Raw genomic sequence first — 26757 nt, 5'->3', positions numbered from 1 at the left:
TACATCAACAGACCCTTAAATCAGGAAGCAGCTAAGAGAAGCTTTTGTTTAGCTTGAAGTGGCCACCAGGACACCCTGACCTTTCCCTTCTCCCTATCTATGTGACATTAGGTCTCTTCCTCTGTGCAGTAAGAACAGGGAGAATTGTTGTCTGTAGCTAGAGGTGCTCTTAGTGATCCCCAGTCATTTGGTTCTGACCTCCGATCTCCTAACGTGACCCCTTACCTCACACCACCCTTTTCCTGAGTTCCCAACAGATAAGGAGAGGGGACCTAATAAGGTTCTAGGTACATCTTCTGGGAAGGAGCAGGATGTCAATCAACAAAGGGCTCACAACTCACCTGTCTCACACGGCTGGGCTAGAGATCTGAAGGAGGCTTCTCTTTTCCCTCCAACTTTTTGCTTGTCCCTTCTTCAAGTTTTTTGCTGTGGACTTGCCCTTTCCTTTTTTGTCTTTGTTCTTTTTTCCTATCCCTTCTATTCCCCTTTTCTATCCAGCTGTTACGTGCAGTCCCTGGTTCCTCTTGCCTCTTCTAGCCCAGCTTTGGGCATAACATCTTCCTGGGAGAGAAGTCTAGAGAACATTTTGATAGCCCCCTTCCCAGGTTCTGATCCTGTAGTGGACAGCCCCTTCCCCACTCCTGCAAAGACTCAATTCCAATTCCTGATGGAATGTAGTTTTAGATCCAGACAGTTTGGGACTGGAAACTAATAATGGGTACATAGTGGAAAATAGTAGCGGGGTTCATAAAAGGTTGGAAACCAACCTTTATCTTCTGTGGGCGTTATGCTGAGGGTGCAGCATATACGTATCACTGATCACCTGCCCGAGGGAAGGGGAAGCAGATTGTAGGAAATATCCTGGATCTGGAGAGGTGTGGTTGGGAATTGTCCCCTCTCCCTCCCTAGCAGTGGCCCACCCCTGACCTTTCTGCACCTAGCTGAACCACTATTGAATCCTGATTAAACACAAATCATTATGCTATGTCTTCCCCACTGCCTGAGGAGAGAGCTCAGCTTCTTGGTGATGGGTTACGCCAGGGCAAAGCAGGGTTGGGGTGCAGTGGAGCTTCTTCCAAGAATCAGGCATTGTGATAGGTCTAGCACCCTTTGTGCTCCTCTTGCTCATTTATGTCAGTCAGCAGCATCCTACCCTCCTGGTTCTGCTGGCTGGGCCAGGAGCAGGTGGGAGACCAGGAGGCCAGCAGATGCTTGTATGTAATAGGGAGGGAATACTCTGAGCTCTAGCTCAGGAGTCCCACTCTTCCTGGCTGGAGAAGGGATGTGGGAGGAAGGCAGACGGAGGTCTCTCTCTTTTGCCTCTTGTCAATTAATTTACCTCTCCACAACCTCACCCTCTAAACCACCAGCCTGAGAGGGGAGATGCAGGAGGTCACAGCCATTTCACTGACAGGAATGAGTTCCAGTCAGGACCTGTCTCTCCGTATGGCTCTCTAGAGTGGGAGGTCAGAGACATAAGCTTCTCTCAGAACTGTGACAGACAGATCCCCTCCACCTAGTGAACACTGAATTCCAGCCTTCAATCCTCCAGCTGCAGGCCCTCCCTTCTGCTTCAAATAGGTCTTAATACAGCAAGATAATAGGAACAGCCAGCTGCTTCTATTGCTTAGACATTCTAGCTCATTTTCTGTCTCTGATGACATTTCACCTGACCCTAGCACTGCAATTTTTATTTGTATGGTGCTCATGTGTGATAGTCAACTGGTCAACATCAATAGCACAAGAAATCCGAATGGAGGAAAATGTTACTGAGTTAACTCCTGTATTAATAGCCTATAGGAAGTTATAAAGGGAGTTTCTTCATCAGTGACTACTATGGGAACATGGTGTCCCATGTGGAGATGTGCCATTAGAAGGCATCATTATCTGAGCAGGAAATTCAGGTCAGCATGCCAGTCAGCTGCTCTCCTCTGCCACTCTGTCAGCTCTCTTTCACTTCCTGCCTACAGGATCATGCCTCGTCTGAGTTCCTGCCTTGACTTCTCGTCACAGATGGACAACGGTCAAGAAATAGGAGCCACATTAAATCTTGACAATGGTCAGGATATAGGAGCCACATTAAATCATTTGTGCTCCTTCTTGCTTTTGGTCATGGTGTCTGTCAAATCAATGCAAAGTAACTTATGCCAGACACACATTTTTGTACACTGGTCCACATCAGGCAGTGGTTGTTTTGTGGCAGAGCAAGAAGGAAGGGAGGCTGATAGACCCTCCCCCCACTTTTAGAAAGGGTATTGTTGGGCAAAACCTTGGGGGATGGGCAAGCCCTAACTGTCAGAAACTGTAGTTTATCTTACATTGCCTACTTTACTGCCAGATATGAGGTACTCAGATACTCTGCCTTTATCTCCATAAGAGGTTTCTCACTTTGGAGCATGGAGGTCCCAAATCAGGGTTTCTCTGTGTAACCCTGACTATCCTGGAATTCCCTCAGTACACAAGGCTGGGAAGTAACTCAGAGATCCACCTGTCTGTGTTGCTGGAAGTAAAGGTGTGCACCTCCACCACAAGGCTTCCTCCAGGCATTTGCAATCATTCAACTACCAAATGTGGAGGGTCTAGTGACCATCCCCAGGCACCAGGCACAGGGATAGCAGCTAATGGGAAGCAGGCCCAGTAGCCCAAGCGAACAAAGTTCAGAGGGGCAGGAGAAATACATTTAGACATTCTACACAGCAGAGTGATGGTCTTGCTACAGCAATCTCTCCTAAGGTGATCAGAGGAAAGGATTCCTTGGCCCCTAGCACCTAAAGTAGACAGCCTGGATAGCCATAACCCCATGGGTTTGAGGGATGTGGGAAGGGAATCAGCCATGTTTGGATTCTTTTCAGAGTTAAATCCTAATGGCTCCATATTCTGCGTGCAGGCCCCAGCCTATTGGCCTCCACAGTTGAACAGTGAAGAGGCAGGAAGGACTGAGGCTGCATTTGACCTGGCCCATGGTGAAGTCCTGCACTGGATAACAGTCACTGAGAATACCTTGGGAAGGAATATGAAGGTGTCCTGAGGAAGCAGATCTAGGAGTGCACTTTTCCTTTCTAGAAGGCTGTCAACAAAACTGAAACAGGACTCTGGAGACATTCCTGTCTCCTATGATTTAGATGATGGAAACTGAGTGTACCAAATAATGAAACTTCACTAAGAGTCTGGACAGAAGGTGGCTTCTGTACCAGGTGTCACCACACCAGTCACAGAATGCAGGGGAAACATCAGGTCTTTGACATCAGGCTCTAGAGAGTAATGCTGTAAGGTCTAGTGAAAGAATGCTGACATAGGTGTACTGTCCTACCACCCAGAAACACAGCTGTGACTGAGACATTTCTAGTGCCCAAAGTTTTGATTAATGCACAGCTCCATGCCTCTGAGAAATGTGATACCTCTGTCCATGGGAGGGAGTCCTGGCTGAATTGGACAGCTCCCATAATCTGTTTTATGGGAGGCCATATGCAAGCACAGACCTAGGACAGTCATAGTGGCCTCAGAAGATGAGGGAAAGAAAACACAGTCCTCAGTACAGCTGGATCAAGATACATCCATGTGTAAGGAAGACATTTAGGATGTCTGTTCTGTGATTATGAATTTGATCCTGGCAACTTGGTAGTCCTTAATAAAACTAAAATTCTGTCTTATTTGGCCCTTTCCAAGTACCTAGAACTTCCTTTGTTCCTGTTCCATGCATGGGTCATAAAAATCCACCCTTCCCTGAGGCAGAGGCTTACAGCCAGACCCTGAGGCTGTGTGACGCCTCATTGGGCTTGGTAGAGGTCACACAACAAGTGAGATTTCTGGGATGCTAGTGGTATCCTACGTCTGCTGGGCCTATAGAGGGAGGGAGGAGTATCTCAAGGAATGACAGAAAGGTGTGTTTTCCTGATTGGCTTTTGCCTCCAAACAATGGGGTGAGGACATATCACTTCTAAGGAGACATAGGTGCTCCATCATGAGTTCCACTATAGGTTTCTCCCTCAGGAGAACAATTAACCATCAAGGCAGGATGCTCCCCATTTGGAAGAAGACAGACAGAAAAGCTTTCAACATCCTCTGAGGCTTGCCCTACAACTTTCCAAAATTACTTCCCATAAAGGGATAGGGCAATGTCCCTGAAGGAAGGAGGGCGCACTGACATCGGATCAGCCCTCCAGTTCATCATATGTTCCACAGCAAATATTCATTCATTCATTCATTCATTCATTCATTCATTGTGTCAGTCATTCTGTTTCTCTCCCACCACAATCCTTCACTCTTCCCTGAAGAAAAATGTGCCTACAATGTCCCTAGTGGCCCCTGCCCATGAACCAATTTTCCAAATAACACATTTGGTGCTTCCAGAGAACGATAGCAGGATTCTTTTGGATTTAGTTCTTTGAACTCAATTCTCTGTCATGACAGTCACAGAAACGTTGGCAGACGGCTGCCTCCCAGAGCACCCAACTGCCATGCAGTATGTTTACCTCTTCTGCACTTGAGTGGTCATGGGTTCTTTTCTTTTGTTGGGATCCCTATTCTGCAGTTGTGCATTGTTTCTCCTTCAGTGAGCCATAGACATCATTAAATTCACTAAGGTCCTATTGTGCTATACAAAGACCCTGGAAGAATAGCTAAGTGAGTCTTCACATATTACTGAGAACTTGAGAGCTTGGAATAGCTGGGACGCCTCAGGAAAGCAGCCAAGATTTTCTTGCAGATTGCCCTCTCTAGACATGAGGAGACTCAAGCTGTATTGCAAGGGCAGAAGAGCAGGGCCTCCTTGTGGACACCTAGGAAGATACCAAGGTCAAAGATCCCACTGTACTCAGGGTGTGCCCAAGAGTAGTGATATTAGTCCCTGAGAATCCTTTGACATGGGTCCAGGTTTAGCCCTCATAGAGGATGACATAGGGACACTCAGGAAGAAGTACAGGGTTACACTGAAAATAAAGGGAGGAAGCCTGCCCTGAAATGCTGTCTCTTAGCACTTGTAGGACAAGAGGGAGGAGGGATTACTTAGAGTCAGTGAGTGTTTAGGACTGAGCTGGGCACTTCAACTTCTGGGTTTGAGTATAAACACAGATACTCAGAGACATTCTCTGACTTTTATGTTCATAGTCCACCATAAAGAGATCATTGACATTGCCCTACGAATTTCAAGGGAGAAAAGCAAGCATTTTTGAAGAGTAATGTACATTCTAAAAAGTGCAGGTTCTGATCAGTGTCTGGGTAGAGGTCACACAACAAATGAGATTTCTGGGTCTCCTCATTCAGCAGCCTGCTGCCCCCTTTGATCTCCTGAATCAATTATTCCTCCCATTGCATCTTCCCAATTCTCTTTTAAAGACTCCATGCTGTCTCTGGACAAATCTCTATTACCATATTGTCTACTGCATTCAGGAGGCTGCTCATACTCCAGTATGAGATGGATATGACATAAAATGCTATTTTAATCAGTTATGATGTGTACATGATATGGCTAGGATGTAAGCCTGGGAACACTGCCTTTTCAAAGAGAATCTGTACTTTTCCCTAGCTAGAGTCTGACTTATGTCCACAATAGAAATCACTTTGTCTGTGGTAGGCTAGTTTTGTAGACTGAAGCACTTTTTAATCTCTATAGGACTCCTTCTGAGTGTGGGTGGGCTTTGTTCAGGCATCTTTTTCCCTCAGGTTTTCTCCAGGGACCAGAGGAAAATGCATTTGCAATTAGTACTCATCAGGTGACACATGAGCCGATGCCCAGGGACATCCATCCCTGAACTACAGAGGCTGTCCTTCTCTTGCTTTTCATATGACGGGGGCTTCATTCTATCAGCACTTCAGTGCATGCTAAACTCACAAGCTATAGACAGGAGGCCTGTCTCTAAACACAATTCCTAGGTGTGAAACGGTTTGCCATTTCAATCTTTGGAAGAATCAAGATGGAACTCTTTTGAACTGCAAGAGGTAAAACAACCCTAGAGTACTGCCTTCATTCTATCCTCTGCAGTTTGCAAACAGATTGCAAGCACCTTATTGCCAAAACGGCATGGGATGTGCTCCTGAACTTTGCTGCGGCTCGCATAAGGGACAGCCACAGAGTGACACTGGGAGGCCTCACTGTATCTGGGGCTCCCATTCATGAGACAGCAGAAGAAAATGTTAATCATGGAGACAGTTTTCCCCATGACATTTCTTCAGATAGGTGTGGTTCTAAACACAGCAGCCTGAACAGGCATGAACAGAATCAGTGCTTCTTAAATTATTGGGAAAAATTGAAAGAGAAGAAATTGTGGGGATAGAAAATGTATGGTCATGGACCAAGTCTTTGTGAAGGCCTTCAGCCTAGCCCACATTTATGGCATGATCCAGTAGTATTACGTATGTCTCCATTATTTTCTCATACTGTCACTTCTGCACATATGATATGTGTGTAATAGAAGTCACAGCATATGGAATGCTGAGGTGATGTGGCCTGCATAGTTCTCACTTGGAATAGTCTGTGACTTTTCCTCACTCATCTTTGGTTTCTCAATATCTTCTAGCAGATGCCTTCTCTGGGGCAACTGTCAAAATTGGTACATGAGAGGGTTTATCGGGCAAGGTAAGGGACATGGAACTTTGTTAGGATGTTGTCCTGCAGCTCACCCTGTTCCCTATACAGAGGATGTGCCCTGTTCTCTTATCCCAGAGAGCTTCCTGCCCAGACTGCACTCAACATTACCATTGCATGACTCCCTCAGGACAAGGTCTGGGACCCAGAAGGGTTCAGGTTCACAAGTTACGGCTCTAGCCTTTGGGAAGGACAAAGTCAAACACTTGATACTGCTGTCTACATAAGCAGCTGGTTTGGGCTTTGTTTGGGGGTTGGGGGTAGTATTGAATGCTACTGCAGTCTCTTCAGATAGTTTCTGTTCCCTTTCCTCACACAGTTAGCAAGGTTCTTCTGCCAGGATTAATATTCATTTACTTTTTTTTTTTAAGAAAACAGATGTTCTCATGGCATGACCCTTGAAAGTTGAATTCAGAGATACTGGAGAACATCAATATCAAAACAATGTAGTAAGATGCTTCTCTGTGCCTTCCTCGCCAATATATTTATGCTTTTCAGGTCCCTGCAAGGCCATGGTAGAATAATTTACAGAGTCAAGCCTTCACAGCTATACAGGAAAGCAGCATGTACTGAATGCCTAGGTTCTTCTTTCTGAAGAGGATGGCCATCAATTGAGGTTGAGTATTTTCCTTGACCTCTGCTGAGATATACAGGAAAAATCCCAACATATGGACTTGAAATTGAGCTAAAATAGGTACATAGGAATCATTTGGTTTCATGGGAAAAAAAACCACGTCTCCCTGGACTATAGGGACCAAACCCCAGTCCAAAGCACAAACATATCCACAGAGTGTTTTCCTTTTTTTTTTCCACTTATAATTCCCTCATGAATGATCCATGAGAACAGGACCTGGAGAGGTGGAGAGTGTCCCGCTCACTACCTCAGCACACTGCCTGTCTTGACTGTTGCCTTCACAGCCTTTTTCTTCCTAGTGATCAGCACCTATGTAGGAGACTGAATTAGGTTGGTCCCCCTAGGGTCATGTGCTTCAATACAATTCCTAGTTGGGACAACAGTTTAGGAAGAATTAGGCAGTATAGTCTGGGGAAGAGCTGTGTCCCTGGGGCTGGGTTTACAGGTATCAAAAGCCCAGGCCATTCGAATTGATTCCCTCTCTGCCTCCCACTTGTGGTCCAAGTGAGCTCTCAGCTGTTCTGTTCACAATGGTTTTGATGATCCCAGTAGATACTCAACTTGTAAATGAGTTTAAAGCACACATTCACTTTATACGTTTGCTGCCTGGGTCCTGGTGTCTTTTTGCAGCGAATGTAAAGAACATGCAGACCTTAGTAGCTATTGCTCTAGTGGATCCAATGCACTGAAATTTACTCATTCAAAAGTCAAAGCCAGTGGATATTTTAGTGCCCTTTGCTGTTGAGTCTATAACAACATTTGGGAATGCTAAAGGCATGTTATTGTAGGGAAGGGCGATCCAATGTCCTGGACACTTGGAGTACTTATAAATCTCAACAATGACAAGCATGAGCGGTGATCCTGCTATCAGAGGCTTCAGAAATTCAGCTTATCCAAGCTGAAGCCAGTGCTGGCTGAAGCACATAGAGAACAACTGCCCGAGTAACCCCTTCTTCTAAGTGACCCCACACGCTTTCCTGAGCATGGAGCACCTGTGAAGTCAATGTTGAATAAGATAGACTCAGGTAGACTAATTCTGTGGTCTTTTGCTGATTCCACATCTGGGTTACACAGGTATTTGTTTACGTCTTCTCAGGCAATGCCACCTTGATGCACATATAATGCTTTAATGTGAGAAGATAGAGGAATATTAATAAGAATATTTGATTTTGATCCTGGTAAACAAGTACTATTACCTTCGTATATCAGTCTGCAATTTGGAAAATGTATTGATGTCTAATGTCTCAATAAACAATGTCAAGATAGTGGCAATTCTTTATGTCCGGCACTATCTGCCCAAATAGAATTCTTTGACTCCTCCTCTTGCAGCAGCCCCTCCTCCATTCTGAGGTCAAAGAAGTTTCCCGCTGGAACATACTGAGTATCTAGCTGGAAAGGATTTGATGTTACTAGAACCTAGAAGAGGTTAATGGTAATAGGATGGTGTAGTGTACAAGGTCAATGTTGTGATGAACACTCCCATACAAGCATACCATTTCATTTCCTACTGTGTCCTCCCTGCTTTAGAGGACCTAGGTTCTTGGAAGATATGGGTGGGTGGGGGGTTGTGATTTATCTTCAGAGACTTTTGAAATAACAGAAAAGGAAACAGGAAACAACAGGGAAGCTCTCTCTTATGCCCATTCTGATGAGACACCCAATTTTCTGAGAGGGTGATGAAGATTTCCTTGTCCAAGTCTTCCTTAGGCAACAGTGGAATTTCCTGTTCTGATGTGCTCATGTGTTCACAGGGGCAGACCCATCTACAGAATACAGGGCACAGGCAGTATCTGCTCCTCCTCTTAGGACAGTGTAGAGCAATGGAAAGCATGGGAGCTCTTCTTGCCCTCCTGTGTCCTGACAGAGTCAGGGCAGCAGGTCCATGCTCTCATGAGGGCTGGTAAAGGAGGAGGACACAGTTTAAAGCACACATTCACTTTATACGTTTGCTGCCTGGGTCCTGGTGTCTTTTTGCAGCGAATGTAAAGAACATGCAGACCTTAGTAGCTATTGCTCTAGTGGATCCAATGCACTGAAATTTACTCATTCAAAAGTCAAAGCCAGTGGATATTTTAGTGCCCTTTGCTGTTGAGTCTATAACAACATTTGGGAATGCTAAAGGCATGTTATTGTAGGGAAGGGCGATCCAATGTCCTGGACACTTGGAGTACTTATAAATCTCAACAATGACAAGCATGAGCGGTGATCCTGCTATCAGAGGCTTCAGAAATTCAGCTTATCCAAGCTGAAGCCAGTGCTGGCTGAAGCACATAGAGAACAACTGCCCGAGTAACCCCTTCTTCTAAGTGACCCCACACGCTTTCCTGAGCATGGAGCACCTGTGGGCTCACAGGCCCTTCCGTTGGGTGGAAGACAAGACATGAAGGGGTGTGCAGGAGTCGGGGTGGTGGAGCACCTGGATCCACAGGCTTGGATGAAGTCTTAGATGTATGCTCACATCTTGTGTCTGTTCTTCTAGAGTAGTTAGGGCCCCATTTTTTCCATTTACTTTTTTGGGGATTCCAGTTCCTTGACATGAAACTCCATGATTCAAAGCCTCTCCATAATGTTAGAATCTGGAGAAGTCACAGTCTACATATTAACTTCACATTTCATTACCCGGGAATGTCCTTCAATGTTTTCTATGGAGGAACTCAACTTTGGGGAAATTATGAGTGTCTGGTGATTTAGATTTCAATTTGCCAAGAGAAGTGAGTTGCAATGTCATAGGTCCCTGTGACAATATTTGTCTCTTCCATGGTGTTTACTCTCAGTGCCTGTGAACATGTGGTCATGTAATATAAGAGCATGCCCAAACTGTCCGCATCTGCCTTTTTTGCCATCAAATGGCTCATCTAGTGTGAGGTCTAGAGCATAATTCCCTTGGACCCATGCTGCCTTTTCAGGAAGATGCAAAGTCTGCATTGAGGTTCAGGTCATCTCTGTCTATTTCTCATCAACCTCTGACTCGCTGAGGATATTCTGGTGTTTTATGTTTGCATAGACAAAGTCAAGGGTGTTTCAATATTTTATGGCTGTCACTATTGCACAAATATTTTTGCCCCATCTTCCTGCTTGCGGCCTCCTCCATTATTAGTTCAAGAAGTCCCCTGCTGGAGCACACTCAGTATCTACATGGACCCCCTTTGATGTTAGTAGGCCCTAGAAGAGGCTAATGACTGTAGCATGGTATAGTGAAGAAGGTCAAGAAGTGATGCACCATCTCGTACTTGCCTAGAAACTCATGGGGTTCTGGGCCCTGCTTCTTTCATAAGATCCATATTTTTGAAAGTTATATAGTAGGCTTTCATCTTCACAGTTCTTTCATCACAACAGATTCTTGACAGGAAAACCCTGATACTCTTGTCTAGTCCCTTGAAGCACTCAATCCTCTGAGGGTTTACTTAGAGCTCCTTGTCTAAGAATTCCTTAGACCGCAGGGGCATTTGCTCTTCTGGTATGCTGATGTGGACTCAGTGGGTAGACACATCTCCAGAATGGAGGGCACAGGCAGTCTCTGTGCTCCTCCTCTTGGGACACTGTAATGTAGTGGCAGGCATGGAAGCACTTCTTGCCACTACTGGCCTTATTGTGTCAGGGCAGCAGGCCAATGCTCTCCTAGGGCTGGATATGGATGAGGCCAAAGTTGGGGTTACTCCCCTTTCTCTTTGGTGGAAGAAGAGAATAAATGGATGTGCTCATGATTTGGGTGGCATAGGGCATGTAAGCCCAGTAATGACAAAAGTCTTAGATCCATGCTCAAGTGCCCTCTGTTCTTGTTCTTTTAAATTTAAATATGTCCCCCATCATTTTGCTGTAGTTTTACTTGTTCAAGGATTTAATTTCCTGCAACTATAAAATTCCATACCTCAGAGCACGTCTACAGTTTGAGAATCTGGATAGGTGACAATCGAGATAAGTACTTCACATTTCCTCTCATTACACAAAAATGTCTCAATGTTCTCAATAGAGGGCCTCATCTCTGGGCGAACTGTAAGGATTTGGTGGATTAGGTTTCCGGTTGCCAGACGTGAGTTGCAATGTCATAGGGCCCTGTGATAATCTATTTCTGATCTCTTTCGTGGTCCTTCCACTGAAGAAATTGGACCCTGTGGTGATATAATGGAGTAGTTTGCCCACACTCAACCCATTTGCCTCTTTGCCATCCTGTGGCTCTCCTAGTGTGAGCGCTGTAGCATAAAATCCTTGGTCCTATGCTGCCATTTCAGTGAGGGGCTGTGTCTGCATTGATGGGCTGGTGATGTCCATGAATTTTACATTATCCACTGCATCTTTGTGGATATTCTGGAATTTTATGTGTGGATGGACAAGTTCAATTTTTGTGGCAGGACTTTATTGATGCTCATAAGTGTCCAAGTATTTTCTATGATCTTCCTTCTGCAACATGCCCCCCTCCACTCTTTGGTCAAGGACGTTTTCTTCTAGAGCATTCTCAGAAAGTAGATGGATCTGAATTGACGTTCCTAGAACCTGATAGAGGCTCTTGATATTAGAATGGTATAGTGTTTTCATAGTTTATATTTGTGACTGGATCCTTCCAATGAGGTATTTGATGACCTCTATAGTTTTATAATCACTAAGGCCTGTGTTTTTATGTGGCAGGCAGGATTCATGATCTCAAATGCACCCTGGCCAATTGGAAAAAGTATCATGTACTGACTCCTGAGTTGTTTTTTCCTGTGGTGCTGGCCGTAAGGTTAGGTTTCTTGGATGACTACACTATTTAACCCTTGCTTCCTACGCCTTCTTCCTGCTCTATTAATTTTTCAATTATATATGTTCTCATCATTGAACTTTGCTCATTTGTCAGACAGGGTCCCTCAGAACTGGACATAATGTAAAGATTCTATCAGATACTCCTATCTCTACACAAATATCTCCAAGTCACTACCTGACATACCCCTACCTACCTTTGTAAAAACTGGGGATAATTCTACCCTGATTTAATCAGACTGAATTTTCCTATCTTCTACTGTCTTTACAGTTCATCTGAATGGTTTAGAGAGATGTCAATTTTGAGATATTGGTTCTGGGCCCCAAGACTATTTTTCTTCCACTTAAGAATTTTAGAGGCAGTCAAGGGATGCAATTGCTCAGAGTTACTCTATGTCCTCGGAGGAAGGCAGGTTTCGAGAGATGCCCTCTATTTGGGGAGGAACGTAATTGCAGATAGACAGTCTATGTTCAAAAAAGATGGCAGTTGACAACAGATTCCATATGTACAGGGAGGTAGGCAGTTGGAGAGAGATTCTCATTGTACAATAAAAAGGCATTTGGAGAGAAATGCCAATGTACAGATAGGATGGCAGTTGGTGTCAATATTGTATGTTCCGAAGCTCTTCTCAAACAGCTGGGCTCATCCAGAGGTCCAGTGGTGACTCTTGGATTGTCGCTAAGTTTGTCTCACCAATGGAGGCATCGACCAAGGAGATGGGAAAATACCCATGGAGAACTGCCACATAGTAAAAGACTTACTCCCACTTTTAGGAGCCAAGTGCCCTCTGTATTCAGATATTCCTAAATTAACCCTCCTAATATACATAACCTGCTTTAGAAATCCTTCCATGTTCCTGTAGAATGTTTTCCATTAGACAGACACTGGGACCCCTGAAGATCTCAGGGAATATACAGGTCTGATTTTCCTTGCCTGAGTTTAAGGGACTCAAAATGTATTGAGTAAAGTTCACTGACAATTCTGACCACTCATTTCCAAACATTTGAATACATGAACCGACTCTTTATGGAACCATAATATAAATGATGTTCATTTTGAACCACATCCCCCCTAGGCAGGCTGGGGCCTCCCTTACTCCAGCAGAAATAGGCTTGAGGGGTTGCTGGACAAGGCAACATCTAGTGTTCCTGTTCTCCATGGGGCCAAATGGCTGCATCCTTTATGGAGCATGAGCTGAGGCCACAGTATCTCAGCTCCACGTCTCAGGTTACTGCCTTACCTACTCCACCCCAGTGTACTTTATGTAGCCTTGTTAGAACTGAGAACGGAGACACACAACAGTAAAGAATGGCAACTGCAGACTTCAGCCCCTGTGAACAGGGCCCATTAGGAATAGAAGGGTAAACTTGGTGGACAGACACAGATGGCTCAGCAGAGTGTTTACTTTCCTCCTGCCATTTTGGTCACAGTGAAGAGGTGACTGAGGGAGGACAACAACAGGTGAGCTAGGGATATTTCTTAACAACAACAACGACAACAACAACAACAATGACAACAACAACAACGACGACGACAAGAACAACAACAAGTGACTTTGTGATAGGCAGAGGACTCTGAAAGTATGGCAAGGCCTGTCTGCTGAGGCTAGGGTACATGTAGTGGCTCTGGCATCTTCTCAGCTGGCTGAAGAAACAGGATATGGTTAATTGAGGAGAGAACAGAGTTCATGCAAGAAAGATCCAAATCCTCCTGGACTGGGACAGGAAAAAAAGCTTGAAATGTGACCATCGGTGCCTGTGATGAGACTGAAAAGACAATGAGAGCTAACTGTCCCTAGAGAGGAGAGCAGAGTATGTGTGTCTGTCTGGCAAAATGTCCAGCAGCCTTCTATGTTGAGAGAGGGGATTACTGGAAAGACAGAATATAACTCTCAGAGACAAAGGATACCTCTCCTGGGCACATACACAAAAGTTCCCTACATATAGCAAGGACACATGTTCCACTATATTGATAAATCCCTTATTTGTAACAGCCAAGCTGGAAACAAACCAAAAGTCCCTCAGTAGCAGAATGGATGCAGAAAATGTGGTCCATTTACACAGTAGAATACTAGTCAGTTATTAAATACAATGACTTCATAAAATTCCCAGGCAAATGGATGGAGCTAGAAAATATCATGCTAAGTGAGGTAACCCAGTCACAAAAAACCCACACACTTTGTACTCACTGAAAAGAGGATATTATCCAAAAAGCTCACAATAGCCATGATAAAACCCACAGACCATATGGAGCTAAGGAGGAAGGAAGACCAGGGTTGGATGCTTCAGTTCTGCATTGAGGAGGTTACAGGATTATTGCAGGAGGTGGAGGAATAAGGGGACCAGGGAGGGAGACAGGAGGAGGAGGAAATAAGGGGGCAATATAAGATAGTGGAGGAGATGGTAAAGAGGAAGAGAGGTTTAGGAAATGGATAAAAATATGTAACAGGGATTACAAACTGGAGATGGCCACTGAGGGTCCCACAGACCAGGAAATGAGCGGCTACTAGGACCACTGAGAATGGCTTTAGCCTAAATGTGCAGAGAACAGGGACATAGATCCTGAAGAGACCACCTCCAGTATATAGGCACAGTCCCCAATGGAGGACTGAGCCTGCCCATCTCAAAAGTATTTTACCCAGAAATGTTCCTGTCCAAAGAAAGAACAAGGACAAAATATGGAGCAGAGACTGAAGGAAGGGTCCTCAAAGAACTTTCCTACCTGGGAATCCACACTGTGTGCAGACACCAAACCTGAAACTGTTGTCTTTGTCATGAGGCGCTTGCTAACAGAATCCTGGTTTGACTGATTCTTGGGAGGCTTGGTTATCAACTAAGCAATGCAGATGTGGAAGCTTGGAGCTAACCATCAGACTGAACTCAGGGACCCTGGTGGAGCAGCTGTCACAGGGACTACAGAAGGAGAGGGTTATTGTAACCCAATAGGAAGAAAAACATTGGCCTAACTAACAACCCAGAAGCCCCAGAGTCTTAATCACTGAACACGGTGTGTACAGGGAGGGATCCATAGCTCCAAATATCTATTTATCAGAGAAGAGAATTGCCTGACAGCAATGGGAGGGTAGCCCCTTGGTCTTCTAGAGGTTTGATTCCCCCAGCACAGGGAGAAACCGGAGAAGTGGGAGGGGGTGGGGGGGTGGGCGAGCACCTACATATAGACATAGCAGAGGGCTGTGAGGGCAGATGTGGGATGGGGATTATGAAAGGGTAACCTGGATGTGAGATAGCATTTGACATGTGAATGAATAGAATAAATAAAAGAAATTAAACAAAGAACAAAATGGTTAGGGCTGCTCAGTCCATACTACACGAGTCTCCAGGTTCTCCTGGACTTGACAATAGTTTATAGAATCATGGGAAACAAAGTTCCAAGCCCACAGAGACAATGCCTTATATATATTAAATATTACTTAGCATCTCAAGGCTCACCTATTCCTTTCCGTTCCTTCCTCTAACATTAACAAACATTGATCCCCTCAACATGAGCTTCAAGTGTGTCCCTCATAACCTTCCATGTATCAGCAAATCAGGAAATCTGCTAGTAGACCCCGGTCTGATTGACTCTACCGGACAGTCAGGCATTCATAAAAGAAGGCTCCCCACAAGGCAGGTGGGTCTTACCTCAGAAAGGGCACAAAGTTCCTGCTGAGACAGCATCTTGTATCGAGAATGAAAGCTAAACCAGACCTAGGCACTATGGTAAGAATGAGTCTTGGGGTATGAGATGCCCTCTTGAGTTCTGAGAATACATTCTCAACCACTAATCTGTGTCCTATCCCTTCTCCAACTTTCATGACCCCCTGGATGTCACTATGGAGTTACCACTTGGAATGGTTGCTTTAGGTTAAGGATCCAAGCCAGGGTGAAGACCAGAATACAAAGCAAATCATGGCTTCCTACTTCTCTATATACAGAGACAGATGGACATGTTTTCCAAATAATCTAGCAAAAGAAGACAGAGCCCAAGCAGTCCATATGGTTACTGACCCTATGGATGCCTTAGCAGGTAGAGCCCAATCCACTGAGCCCTTGCAGACATGTGGATAGAATACCTACAAGCCCAAGTCTTCAAAGAGGGTAAACTCTTCACTCAGACTCTGCTCAAAAATAGATTAGAACAAAGCCCCTGTAAGATGGCCTTCTGAGTGAGTGCAGCCCTATTGGGGTGAACCACACCAGGTGTCTGTGAGTCATGAAACTGTTTCAAGGTGACAGGCACAGTAGATCTCTGGATCCAGGCTCACAACCATCTCATACTTGGAATATCCCATCAGCACCTGCTCTACCTGAGTTGTTGTCTTGGGATTTAGAACATCTGGTGGGAAAAGACTAGGTCACCCAGCAAAAGGCTTTAAAAGACAGGGTCTTATGGCTTTGACTTTTTTAAAAAAGCCTTGGTATTAACATCATGGAGGGAGCAATAGGCAATCCCCACACCAGTGGCTTATATCAACACTTCGTAGATTGAGGACCTGGGAGAATTCAAATCATGCCAAGTCAACAAGTTAGAGGATCCCTATGAAAAGCTACCAGAAGCATTGTCCTCTTAAACAGGCAAAGGCACACACACCTTTTCCTTGACAAACATGACAGCATGTCAGTCTTGTACCAGTGTGCATATACCTAGGGAGGAAGCATTCTACCTCTTCAGATCCCATGTTGCATGAGGTACAAATAAAGGGGTCTGACTTTTCCACCTGGAGCCACCAAAGAGATATTCACTGAGAAGTCCTGTTGCTCCCAAACAAGCTGAAGCTGAACTCCTAGTGTTCATCTGGATGTGCTTATCTCCAAGGTCCAGCAGCTGGAACTTAAGTGATATGGCCTGGGAAAGAACCGAGAATGCACCTTGCTCTCGTGTTGTTTCATGGCTAGACATCTTTCTGCATAAACTCCAGCATCGCAAAGTCACCTTTTGTTCTCCTGTCTATGTTGAAGGACTTTGATGACCACAACTCCTCTGTTCTCTGAAAGAGGAGATGCTGCCAACGCAAGCAGGAGGAAAAGTAGAAAGGAGAAGCCAAAATCGAAGACAGAAGAAGCAACGAAAGGAATGGAAAAGACTTGTTCCTCCAAAGCAAAAACAGTGAAAGAGAAAGGGCCTTCTGAAGTTGATGTGTGTTCTGCTAAATCCAACAAGGCCAAGAAGGAGGATGAGCCTCAAGACCACAATGCTTGTAAAAGCAAAACATCCCAGAAGAAAAGGAGTCCCTTGAGAAGAAAACAGCCAATGGGAAAAAAATAAAACAGAGACAAAAACCAGGAAGTTTCTGAAGCAGAGGCAGACATGCCCAAGCCCAAGGAGAAGAAGAAAGGGAAAGAAGTTAATGAGACAAGGGAGAGAACAGCCCAGGCTCAAGAATGTCCTCTCCCATTCCGAACCAAACTCCAACTCCAGGGATGCTCCTGGGGAAGAAAATAGTAATGAGATAGAAAAGGAAATACTCATGGAGAAGAAAGGATTCTCTCTAATTTTCCCATACCCGAAGAGACTGTCAAGCTTCTCAAAGCTCAAAGCTTGAGGGGTTTACTTCCCGTTTTTTCTAAAAACCAAGACATTCCGTCATGTATACAGTGAGACAGACTTCATTGCCCAGGCATGGACAGTAAGCAGGAAGACCTTCTCCTTTGCCGTCCCTTTGATTGGGTAACTTAAAGGTGGACTTCAAGAGAGGAAGAGAGGCCAAGCCAATCAGATACTAGTGCTGCACCTACAAGAGAATTAGCAAATCAAATGACCAAAGACTTCAGTGACATCGATAAAAGCTATCAGTGTTTTTTATGGTGAAACTCCCTATGGTGTTAAACGAGAACAAGTGCAGAGTGGGATTGATATCCTGGTTGGGACCCCAGCTCATATTGAGGATCACTTGCAGAATGGCAAGCTAGATCTCACCAAACTTTAACATGTTGTCCTGGATGAAGATGACCAGATGTTAGATACTGGTTTTGAAGATCAAGTGGAAGAAATTTTATGTATAGCATACAATAACGATTCTGAAGGCAACCCCCAAACATTGCTTTTTCTCTGCAACATGGTCTCATTGGGTATTTAATGTTGCTAAAAATATACAAAACCTACGTATGAACGGGTGGACCTGATTGGGAAAAGACTCAGAAAGCAGCATTAACTGTGGAGCACAGGAGACAGAGAGGACAGTGGTGAGTGGGGATGTGTTCCGAGGCTACAGTGGTCCTCAAGGGGACATGTTCAACTTCTGTGAATCCACGAACAGTGGCAGGAGCTGTCACAAAACACATGCATAAAGCAGGAATGCCCAGTCCTTACATGGGGACATTCTGCAGAAGCAAAAGGAAATCACCCTGAAAGGTGCTGAAATGGCAATTTTGTGGGTTTACTGGCTGCAAGTGGGTTAGACATCCCCGAGGGTGACCTGGTTGTTCATAGATGTACACCAATGGAAATGGAGTCTTTGACCTTTCAAGAAGAAGAGGCAGAGCTGGAAGGATAGGGGTTTGAACTGCTTTTACCAAAGAAGAGTACCAGTTACCCCAGGTGGAGCGGAAAGCCAGCACTAAATTTGAACGAATAGGTCTTCCTTCTGAAACAAATAATGAAAGCCTCCAGCAAAGATGCCATCAGACTATTGGACTCTGCCCCCACTGCCGTTGGCCATTTCAAGCGGTCAGCTGAGACGCTGACTGAGGAGAAAGGAGCTGTAGAGACCTGGTAGCTGCTCTATCTCCACAGATCAGGGGCCACATCGGTCGACCAGTGCTCCCTGATCCACTGCCCAGCAGCCTTTGAGACCATGTAACTGCAGTGCTTTGTTGAGATGTCCAACTGAGCTATGCTTGGAAGGAACTTGAGGAGCAGCTAGGCAAGAACATCGATGCCAAAATAAAGGGGATGGTCTTCCTCAAAGGAAAACTGGAAGTTTGTTTTGATGTCTGCACTGAAGCAGACACAGAAACACAGGTGAAGTGGCACGGTTGGAGATGCTGGCAGCTCACCGTGGCCACTGAGGAGCCAGAGCTGAAAGGACCCCCAGAAAGATATCAAGGGGGCAGGGGCAGCAGATGGCAGCCATGGTGATTTCATGGGACAGCAGGGTGGAAGCAGGAACTTCCTGGATCAGGGCAGGGACAGCAAGGAGGAAGTAGAAACTTCAGAGGACAATGACCAAGAGGTGACAACAAAAGGTACCAGATCCACAATCAAAGGCCAGAAGTGGAGTTTATACTAAAGTATTGGGTCAGTGAGTAGAGCCAAGAAGAAACTCTTCACAATGGGCACCTCAGGGTCCCTCCTGCTCTCAAGTCCCCAGTGCTTCATTCCTTTTAGATGATTTACCAGCTCCCCTCCCTTGCAGAGAGGCTTCTGAACTGTCTGAGTAACCGTCATTCTGTCTTACTTTTGGAAAGAAATAGGAATGGATGGATGAATGAATGAATGAACGAATGAATGCATACATAATGTGAGGAGGACAAAATAATCGATCTGATATTGGACCCTCAATGCACTTCCCAGGTGCTGCTCCTCTAACCAGAGCCTCAGGGGCCAATAGAGCAGCTGGAGAGGTGATCAAAGTCTCTCTTAGGTTACAGCTTTTTTTTTCTTTTTTTCAGAGCTGGGGACCGAACCCAGGGCCTTGCACTTCCTATGCAAGCACTCTACCACTGAGCTAAATCCCCAACACCAGGTTGAAGCTTTAATGCACTTCCCTGTGCAGCACAGTACTGCCTGTAATTGCTAAACAGTAAATACTGACTCTTTGATCTGCTGAAAGAAGCTCAGAGAGGCTAGTTTCCTTTTCACAAGAATGGAAAGTTCCCTGAGGCCCAGAGTGGAGACAGCCACTATGGTTTACAGCCTTGTCTGTTTGGTGCATTTCATGCTGTGACCTCACAAAGAACCACTGTGATGTAAGAATGAGTGTCCTCTGTATAAGACAGTGGGCCAACCTGTTGAATTTGTCCATAAGGACCAGGGAGCGGGTTAACGTTGACCTGTGGGACTCCTTGATAGCTGTGTATTTTGTTAGTTGACTGGTTATTGTAACTCGCAACCTGTGTTCACCAGATCACAGGGATGGACATCACTTCTATTAAAAAGACGTTGGGCAGTCAGTATAGGGTGGCATTCTTTCTTGGCCAGGGTTCATATGGCAGTGTGAAATTGGCCTGGCACCGGAGAACACAGGCCCTGGTTGCCATCAAATCGGTAGAGATCAGCAAGAAGACCATCAGGGCAATTCTGTCCGAAATGACCACTTTGGAGTTACTGCACCATCCAAATATAATTTCCCTCTTCCAGATCCTGGTTACAGCGAACCAGATTCATTTTATTTTACAATATGCTCCAGGAGGCAACTTAGTAGAACTAATAAGTGAGGAGGGTCCGCTGCCAGAAGAAAAGGCGAAGAAAATGTTCGGACAGATCGTATCTGCCATAAGACATTGCCATAGTCTGGACATTGTCCATCGCGACATCAAGCCACAGAATATACTGATAGATGGAGAGGGCAATGTTAAGCTGATCGACTTTGGCCTGGCAGTCAAATGCAGACCTGGTACATTACTGAGTAGGCACTGTGGAACCAGGGGCTTTAATGCCCCTGAACTGGTATTACAGCAGCCATATGATGGCAAGAGTTCTGATGTGTGGAGTTTGGGCGTACTCCTATATTTCATCACCACTGGCTACTTTCCATTCAGAGGAAACACCATCAATGAGATTGAGCAAAAGATTACAACGGGGACCTATACCGTTCCACATCACCTGTCTGGGCAACTCGAAAACCTGATACATCAAATCTTCACGGTTTCCCCAGAAATGAGGCCCTCTATAGAGGAAATTGAAAATCACCCATGGATCAAGAAATGCGAGTTTAAAATCCCGACAATGACTGACCCAGATTACAAAATTATAGAAATGCTGTGTGGCATGGGGTATAATGCCAAGGACATCTTGGAATCCCTCCAAAAGAAAAGATACGATGAGCCAATGGGGGCATATTTGAGCTTAAAAAATCATGTAAGCGAAGGGTATGATCTTGCATCTATCACTCAAACCAAGCCTGGGGATCCGTGCCCTCCGCCACCCCCATCACCAGCACATCCCTCTATCTTTGGCCTTCCTCTCAGGAGAAGGGCCAGTGAGCCCAACTTTGGCCTCCTCCACAGACAGCCCTCAAGGGAACAGAATCCTCTTGACCTGATTCTATCAGGACTCAATATGGGCAGGTGTGTCTCCATGCCTCCCATTGCGGTATACTATCCTAAGAAGCAGAGAAGCACTTCTACCCGTGCCCTCCACTCAAGACCTGTGGCTTCCCCATGCGTCTACAACAACATGTTGGGAGTTGAAATAATCCTGCCACATAAGCAGGACATTGAGATGAATACGTCATCTCCCCCTCAGACGATGGGATGGTTTAAGAGACTCCGCAAAGGAATCAGAGACTGTCTCTCAAGACTTTGCTGCCTCCCTCGGGCTCCAAAGAAAAAACCCCAGCATAGATCCTCCAAGAGAGTGGCCCCCCTGAAAAAGGCAGCAAGCAGTACCATATAAAAGGTAAGCTAATGTGGGAGGGTGCATCTCCACTCTGAATTTTATTGTCTCTGTCTTTATTCATGTATTCTCACTGGAAATATCAGAAGAGTATACATGGGGTCTCTTGGGTTGGGGAGAAGTATGTCTACTCCAGCTGGATAAAACCATGCTCATTTCCGTACCATCTGAGGAAGAAATATTTTTAGAGAATTCCTAGGTGGTGCTGATGTAAACAAACTAGCAATAATCAGCAAGTGATTGTGGGTACAGCCAGTCTGAAAGGGGGCATATAAGGCTGTTCTCTATGGGGAACATATTCAGATAGAGATTCTGCTTAGGGACCTAGTGCCTGGCAGAGTGACAGTGGTCAAAGTACTAAGGGGCCACCTCCATGTCTCCCTACAATTGAACTGGACAGGCGGAGTGTACTGAGTCCTGTGAGGTCTGACAATGCTGCTTGAATGAATACATTGGGATTCAGCTGTGGATACCCAGTTCTTATGTATCCTGCATGCAGCAGAGAGGGGTCAGTGTCACCAGAAGTTCCAATCTGGCATTCAGAGATTGGACGTACAGTGTCATGATAGTCTTACTTACCATCTACTAACCAGGGCTGAATAGCTGGTAGGGGATCTTCCTTGCTACCAGGCTCAAGGCAACTAAACCTCAAACTGAATGTCCCGGGACACAGACCCATGGGCTCCTAGGTTTCTTTTCCTCCCATCATTTGGTATGCTACCAACAAGGAGACCTATGTTCCCTGTGAGTACAGCAAATGCCTGCTCCATAGTTCACAAGGAGCAGAAATGGGAAGTTTCAGTCCACAACTCTGTTCTTGCTGCTTTCCCTAAGCTGCAGTGCATGTGCTGGCTTGGTCAGCTCCTGATCAGGCCACTGGGCATTCAAAGTGACATCTATTCACGTTCCCACATGTGCTACATACCTAGGACACACCTTCCCAGTATTTCATACAAACCAAACTCACTGAGGTCTCACTCTAAAGCTCGAATTTCTTTGAACTAGCCATCCTCTTGAGAATCTACTGTAGTAGGCTTGGGGCACTGTATGCAGCAGACAGCAGTAGACTTGAGGGACATGGGAAGTGGGCTTCAGGTGTGAGAGCTTAAGTGCCTCCACGATGTGATCGTGAAGCACATTCCAAAAGTGCTCCAGCTTTGGAAAGTCCAGGCTTCTGTCTACCATGTCTAGTATGAGTCTCAGTGCTGGGCTGAAGGATGCCACACGGAGATTTAGAGAATAATACACAGTGCTTCTATCATGGAGATCACTCGGCTTGTGTGACCTGCTCTTCTGTGGGAAGGATAAGAGTAGGCACCCAGCGCATCTCTCTCACTGTGTCCAAGAAAGATGCAAAACTTGTGAGTGAACCTCAAAGCGGCTAAGCCTGGGAAACTAGAAGGGTTGCTCCCTAAGCATTTGCCATCTTTCTGACACTCAGTCCTCTTCCACATCTGAAGAGCCTGGAGCTGGGACTCTCCTCATTTGTCAGAGGTTAGCCTCATGACATATGTCCCTGCATTTCCATGGGATTTTGTTGCCAGGGTGTGGGCTCTTCGTCATGGTTAGGGTTCAATGTCCTAGCCATCCAGCTTGCTCTTTGCATTCTGGGCAGAGCATGTTCAAGTTCTTCCCCTACAGCATCTGTGTGTCCAGTTCATTGCTAAAGTTAAGTCTTCTTTCATAGGCCTCACGTCATTCTTTCCTAACTGGAACAAGTCTTCCAGTGTCAAAATGAGATCTGAGATTCAATCCTGTGCTCTGGGTTTACTCTGTGTCATGCTATGATCAGTTATCCAGTCAGAAGTCATTGAATAAAAATGTGCTCTGTCCCAAGCCTTCACTCTCTCCTGGGTCCAGGGATCTTTAGGCCTGAAGACCTATCTGTCCCCAAGCAGCAGATAACCTGGCAGAATCCAGGAAAATCAGGAAGACAAAAATGATGGTGTAGTTCTGCATGCAAACAACTAACTTGGTAAGAGACAAAAGAGCATGCATGGTAGTCCAGGGCATCAGAAGAGACACTTTTGTGAGAGTTACAGCAGGAGAGACCCTGGAAGAAACTAATAGAAGGCACAGAGGGCCATGGTGGAAGCTGTGTGACCTACAGCCAGCATCAATCTCTGTATATGATGCATATGATGGTGTCTTTTTCTGATAGTGCGGTGTTTTGAGTCACTTAAGAATAAACTGTAAGTTTCTCCTTTAGGTGAAAACTCCTGAAATTCCTCTTGACTTTCAGGCTCTCTCAGTCTTGAAGGTCCACACATGGAAAAGACCTGAGGGGTGCACTCTCCTGAGTCCTAAGGATTGGAAAGGATAAGATAGTGAAGAGAACAGAGGAAAAGAACAGAGTCAAATAGAAATGGGGCTCATGGTGGCATCCCAGAGTCTAGAGGCCCCAACCTTCCTTCACATGCACCTGTAGGCGTTTCAAACTCAGTGGTGGTTCTAAGTAAAAAGTGTCACCAGGCACCTCTATGGATCTGTGTGTGTGTGTGTGTGTGTGTGTGTGTGTGTGTGTGTGTGTGTGTGTGTGTTCGTGCTTCCCATCCAAATCAATGGCTCCATAACCTCAAGACAACATTTTCAGTGTCATAGAAATATCTTTCTACTCTAAAGTATAGCTGAAAAGCGGCCCAGTTATACTGACTTGGCTTTTTCTCTCACGTTTCACCATCTATCCATGGTCTCCTTAGATTTCTCCAGCTGAGAATTTTCAATAAGTTAGGAAGCTACTATGAATCTTCTGGGATTAGGCTGCCCTGAGCTGGAGCCACAGTCCAACAAGTGTTCACCAAATGTTTTTGTCTTCATTGCTGCCAGGAACAGAGAGCAGTGGGTCTTGCTTGGCTGTGGAGGAAACTTTTGTGTAATTTAAAACTGATGTATGTAAATATAATGAGGGAAGTCATAGTAACTGAAGGTAGATATTTAGAGGCAGAAACAAGAATAGAGGTCATGACTGGTGCTCTTTACTGGCTTCTTCACAATGATTTCCTTGACCTCTTTCCTACTGCCAGATGAGCTACCATCCATACATCCCTACACACTTAGTCATTAATCAAGAAAATGTACTATAAATGCAGTGGACAATTAGGCAGTGGCATAATATAAACAAATATTTCCATCCCAATGGCCTAAAGTTGACCAAATTTCCAGGAAAGTGTCCAACCCATATGGGGAGGGGCAATCCCTTTCTGGCATGTCAGTCACATCAGGGTGTGCACTTGTCCGGGTCACTTGGATCTGTGGAAAACTTGAATTTGTCTTATTTCACACTTTCACTCGGGTATCTATTAGGTGTCTCAGCCACTCACCATCTCCTCATCAATTCTATCCTCCATTTGTTTAAGTTCTATGATTTGTAGCTGCTGTGTTTATCTGCAGATGATGGTCAATAGATTCCCTCTGGAACCTAAATTCAGACAGTACATAGAGTGTCTGCACTCTCTGTATCCCAGAGTCAGCATGAGACAAAGCCCAACAACACATGTGGACTCTTCCCTCTCACCCTAAAGGACATGCTGATCCATTAGCTTCCTGATACACAACATCCTGACATCCAGCAGTCAATGGCCTTAGCAGTTCTTAATGGCCTCTGGCTCTCTCAAGTGCAGTCTTTAGTCATTCAGGAAAAGGGAAAGGATCCATAACTTCTCCCTTCTCTGCACTTGCTCTAGTGTCCTTCCCTCCTGAGTGCTTTCGCAGTTCCCCTAGTTATAATCTACAAAGGGAGGTCTCATTCAGTCGGAGGTTCTGAGAAAGGATTATTCTGTCATTGTCCTGGAAACCTGGGTTGAAGTCCCCCTCACAACTAATTTCTTTCCCTCCTTCAGCTTCCCTCCTGCAGATAATGGTGTATTTGAGGCCAGGATAGTCATGGATTCCTGAGTACAAGGACAGTGGCTCATTGTTGCTAAGGATCCCAACTCAAATTAGCAACACTGGACTGAAAACACAAACTAAAATCCTCCTACCTGACCAAGGTATGCAGGAAAAACTGAGACTGCTGTTCGCAGGGACAAGTATCCATATGAAATCTATAGTGATGATCTATGCCTGGCAGAGGAAAAATGGTCAACTATCTAATGGGCCCCCTCAAAGTCTCCCTGCATCTCAGAAGAACACCAATGGCCAGAGCTCTGTGATTCCTCTATCACTGTGGAGCATCTGCCAAGAATGGACACCAGCATCTGTAGACCAGGGAGAGACTGGTTCCCACACTTTAGTTCCGTACGCCCAAACAGTAAAACAACAGCCTATCCCCTAATGAAGTATGTACATAATGATAGAGGATTATCCACACAAACTTGATTCACAAGAACAGGGCCTCTTTGGTAGCCACCCAAACCATCTGAAATCAGGTGAGAAGATGTGAGAAGCCTTCGATCCCTGTACCTCAAGACCAAATAACACTCATTCTGATAGGATACATAAGCTGGTCCTCGTTTATCTTCATTCTCCAATTCCTTCTATCTCCTATCTGGATGAAGACCTTTCCTTCCCATGCTCTGATCTGAATCTTGTTCCGCAATTCATGGAACACATATGAAAAGTCCATCTGAACCTCCATGTCCTCATTTGTCTGTATGGACCTTCAGGATGGACAGTCTCTGGAAGATCCTGTGACAGCTGCAGGATGGGCTGAGCAGCTGTGTTTGTCCATATCTACGGCAGAAGCACTTGAGCCAATAGACTACCTAACAGTGCCATTCTGCCCTTAACAATAATGTGAGGATTCCCCTGTCTCCATATGAACCAACCTGCCTGCCCCAACACTGTGCTAATGTCGCTGCGGGAACACTAAGGACATGAGGACTATGAGAGTAGGATGCTGGGTGCAAAAAAAAAATGGAATTCCCTTTTAATACTGACTAAGATGCTCAGGCCTCAAAGGAGGTGGACTGCAAGGGTGAGAGCTGAGTGTTCCTTCTGGATATGAATCAACACCAGCATGCAGGAATCCACCAGGTTTGGATGGACGATGCATCTGACCAGAAGAGGGGAGTAGTAAGTTTCTGGGGTGCACAGAAAGATCCCTCACTCTGTGTAATTACCCAGGAAATGAAATAGTCTTGTCTATGTGGACATCGGTCCACATGAGAAAAATAGTGTATATATCCTGACCACTTAAAAGTCATGCTGTTTCTGAGAGAACCTCTGAGCTCGAAAGACTGTGAAATAGGATGTCTGCCTGTACCAGAATCTTTCCTGAGTGGAGAATTTCATCAGGAAGGAAGAGGCCCC

The 26757-nt window shown here is 45.3% G+C and overlaps 1 long non-coding RNA gene and 2 pseudogenes across 2 annotated transcripts in view; 2 read left to right on the top strand and 1 right to left on the bottom strand.

Moving 5' to 3' along the window:
• The window catches only part of LOC148004520 (uncharacterized), a 90283-nt gene that overhangs the window by 9744 nt on the left and 53782 nt on the right, over positions 1-26757 (bottom strand). The window lies entirely within an intron of this gene.
• On the top strand, positions 16889-19200 carry LOC148004523 (nucleolar RNA helicase 2 pseudogene; annotated as a pseudogene).
• LOC148004522 (putative sperm motility kinase W pseudogene) lies at positions 19927-25432 on the top strand (annotated as a pseudogene). Its single transcript, XR_015624505.1, has 2 exons — positions 19927-21510; positions 25347-25432. The product of XR_015624505.1 is annotated as a putative sperm motility kinase W pseudogene (transcript).

The sequence above is a fragment of the Rattus norvegicus genome, chromosome 7 (genome assembly GCF_021556685.1).
Source record: "Rattus norvegicus strain SHRSP/BbbUtx chromosome 7, alternate assembly SHRSP_T2T, whole genome shotgun sequence".
Lineage (NCBI taxonomy): Eukaryota > Metazoa > Chordata > Mammalia > Rodentia > Muridae > Rattus > Rattus norvegicus.
The sequence above is the reverse complement of the archived record's forward strand: the minus strand, read 5'-3'. Positions and strand labels throughout refer to the sequence as shown.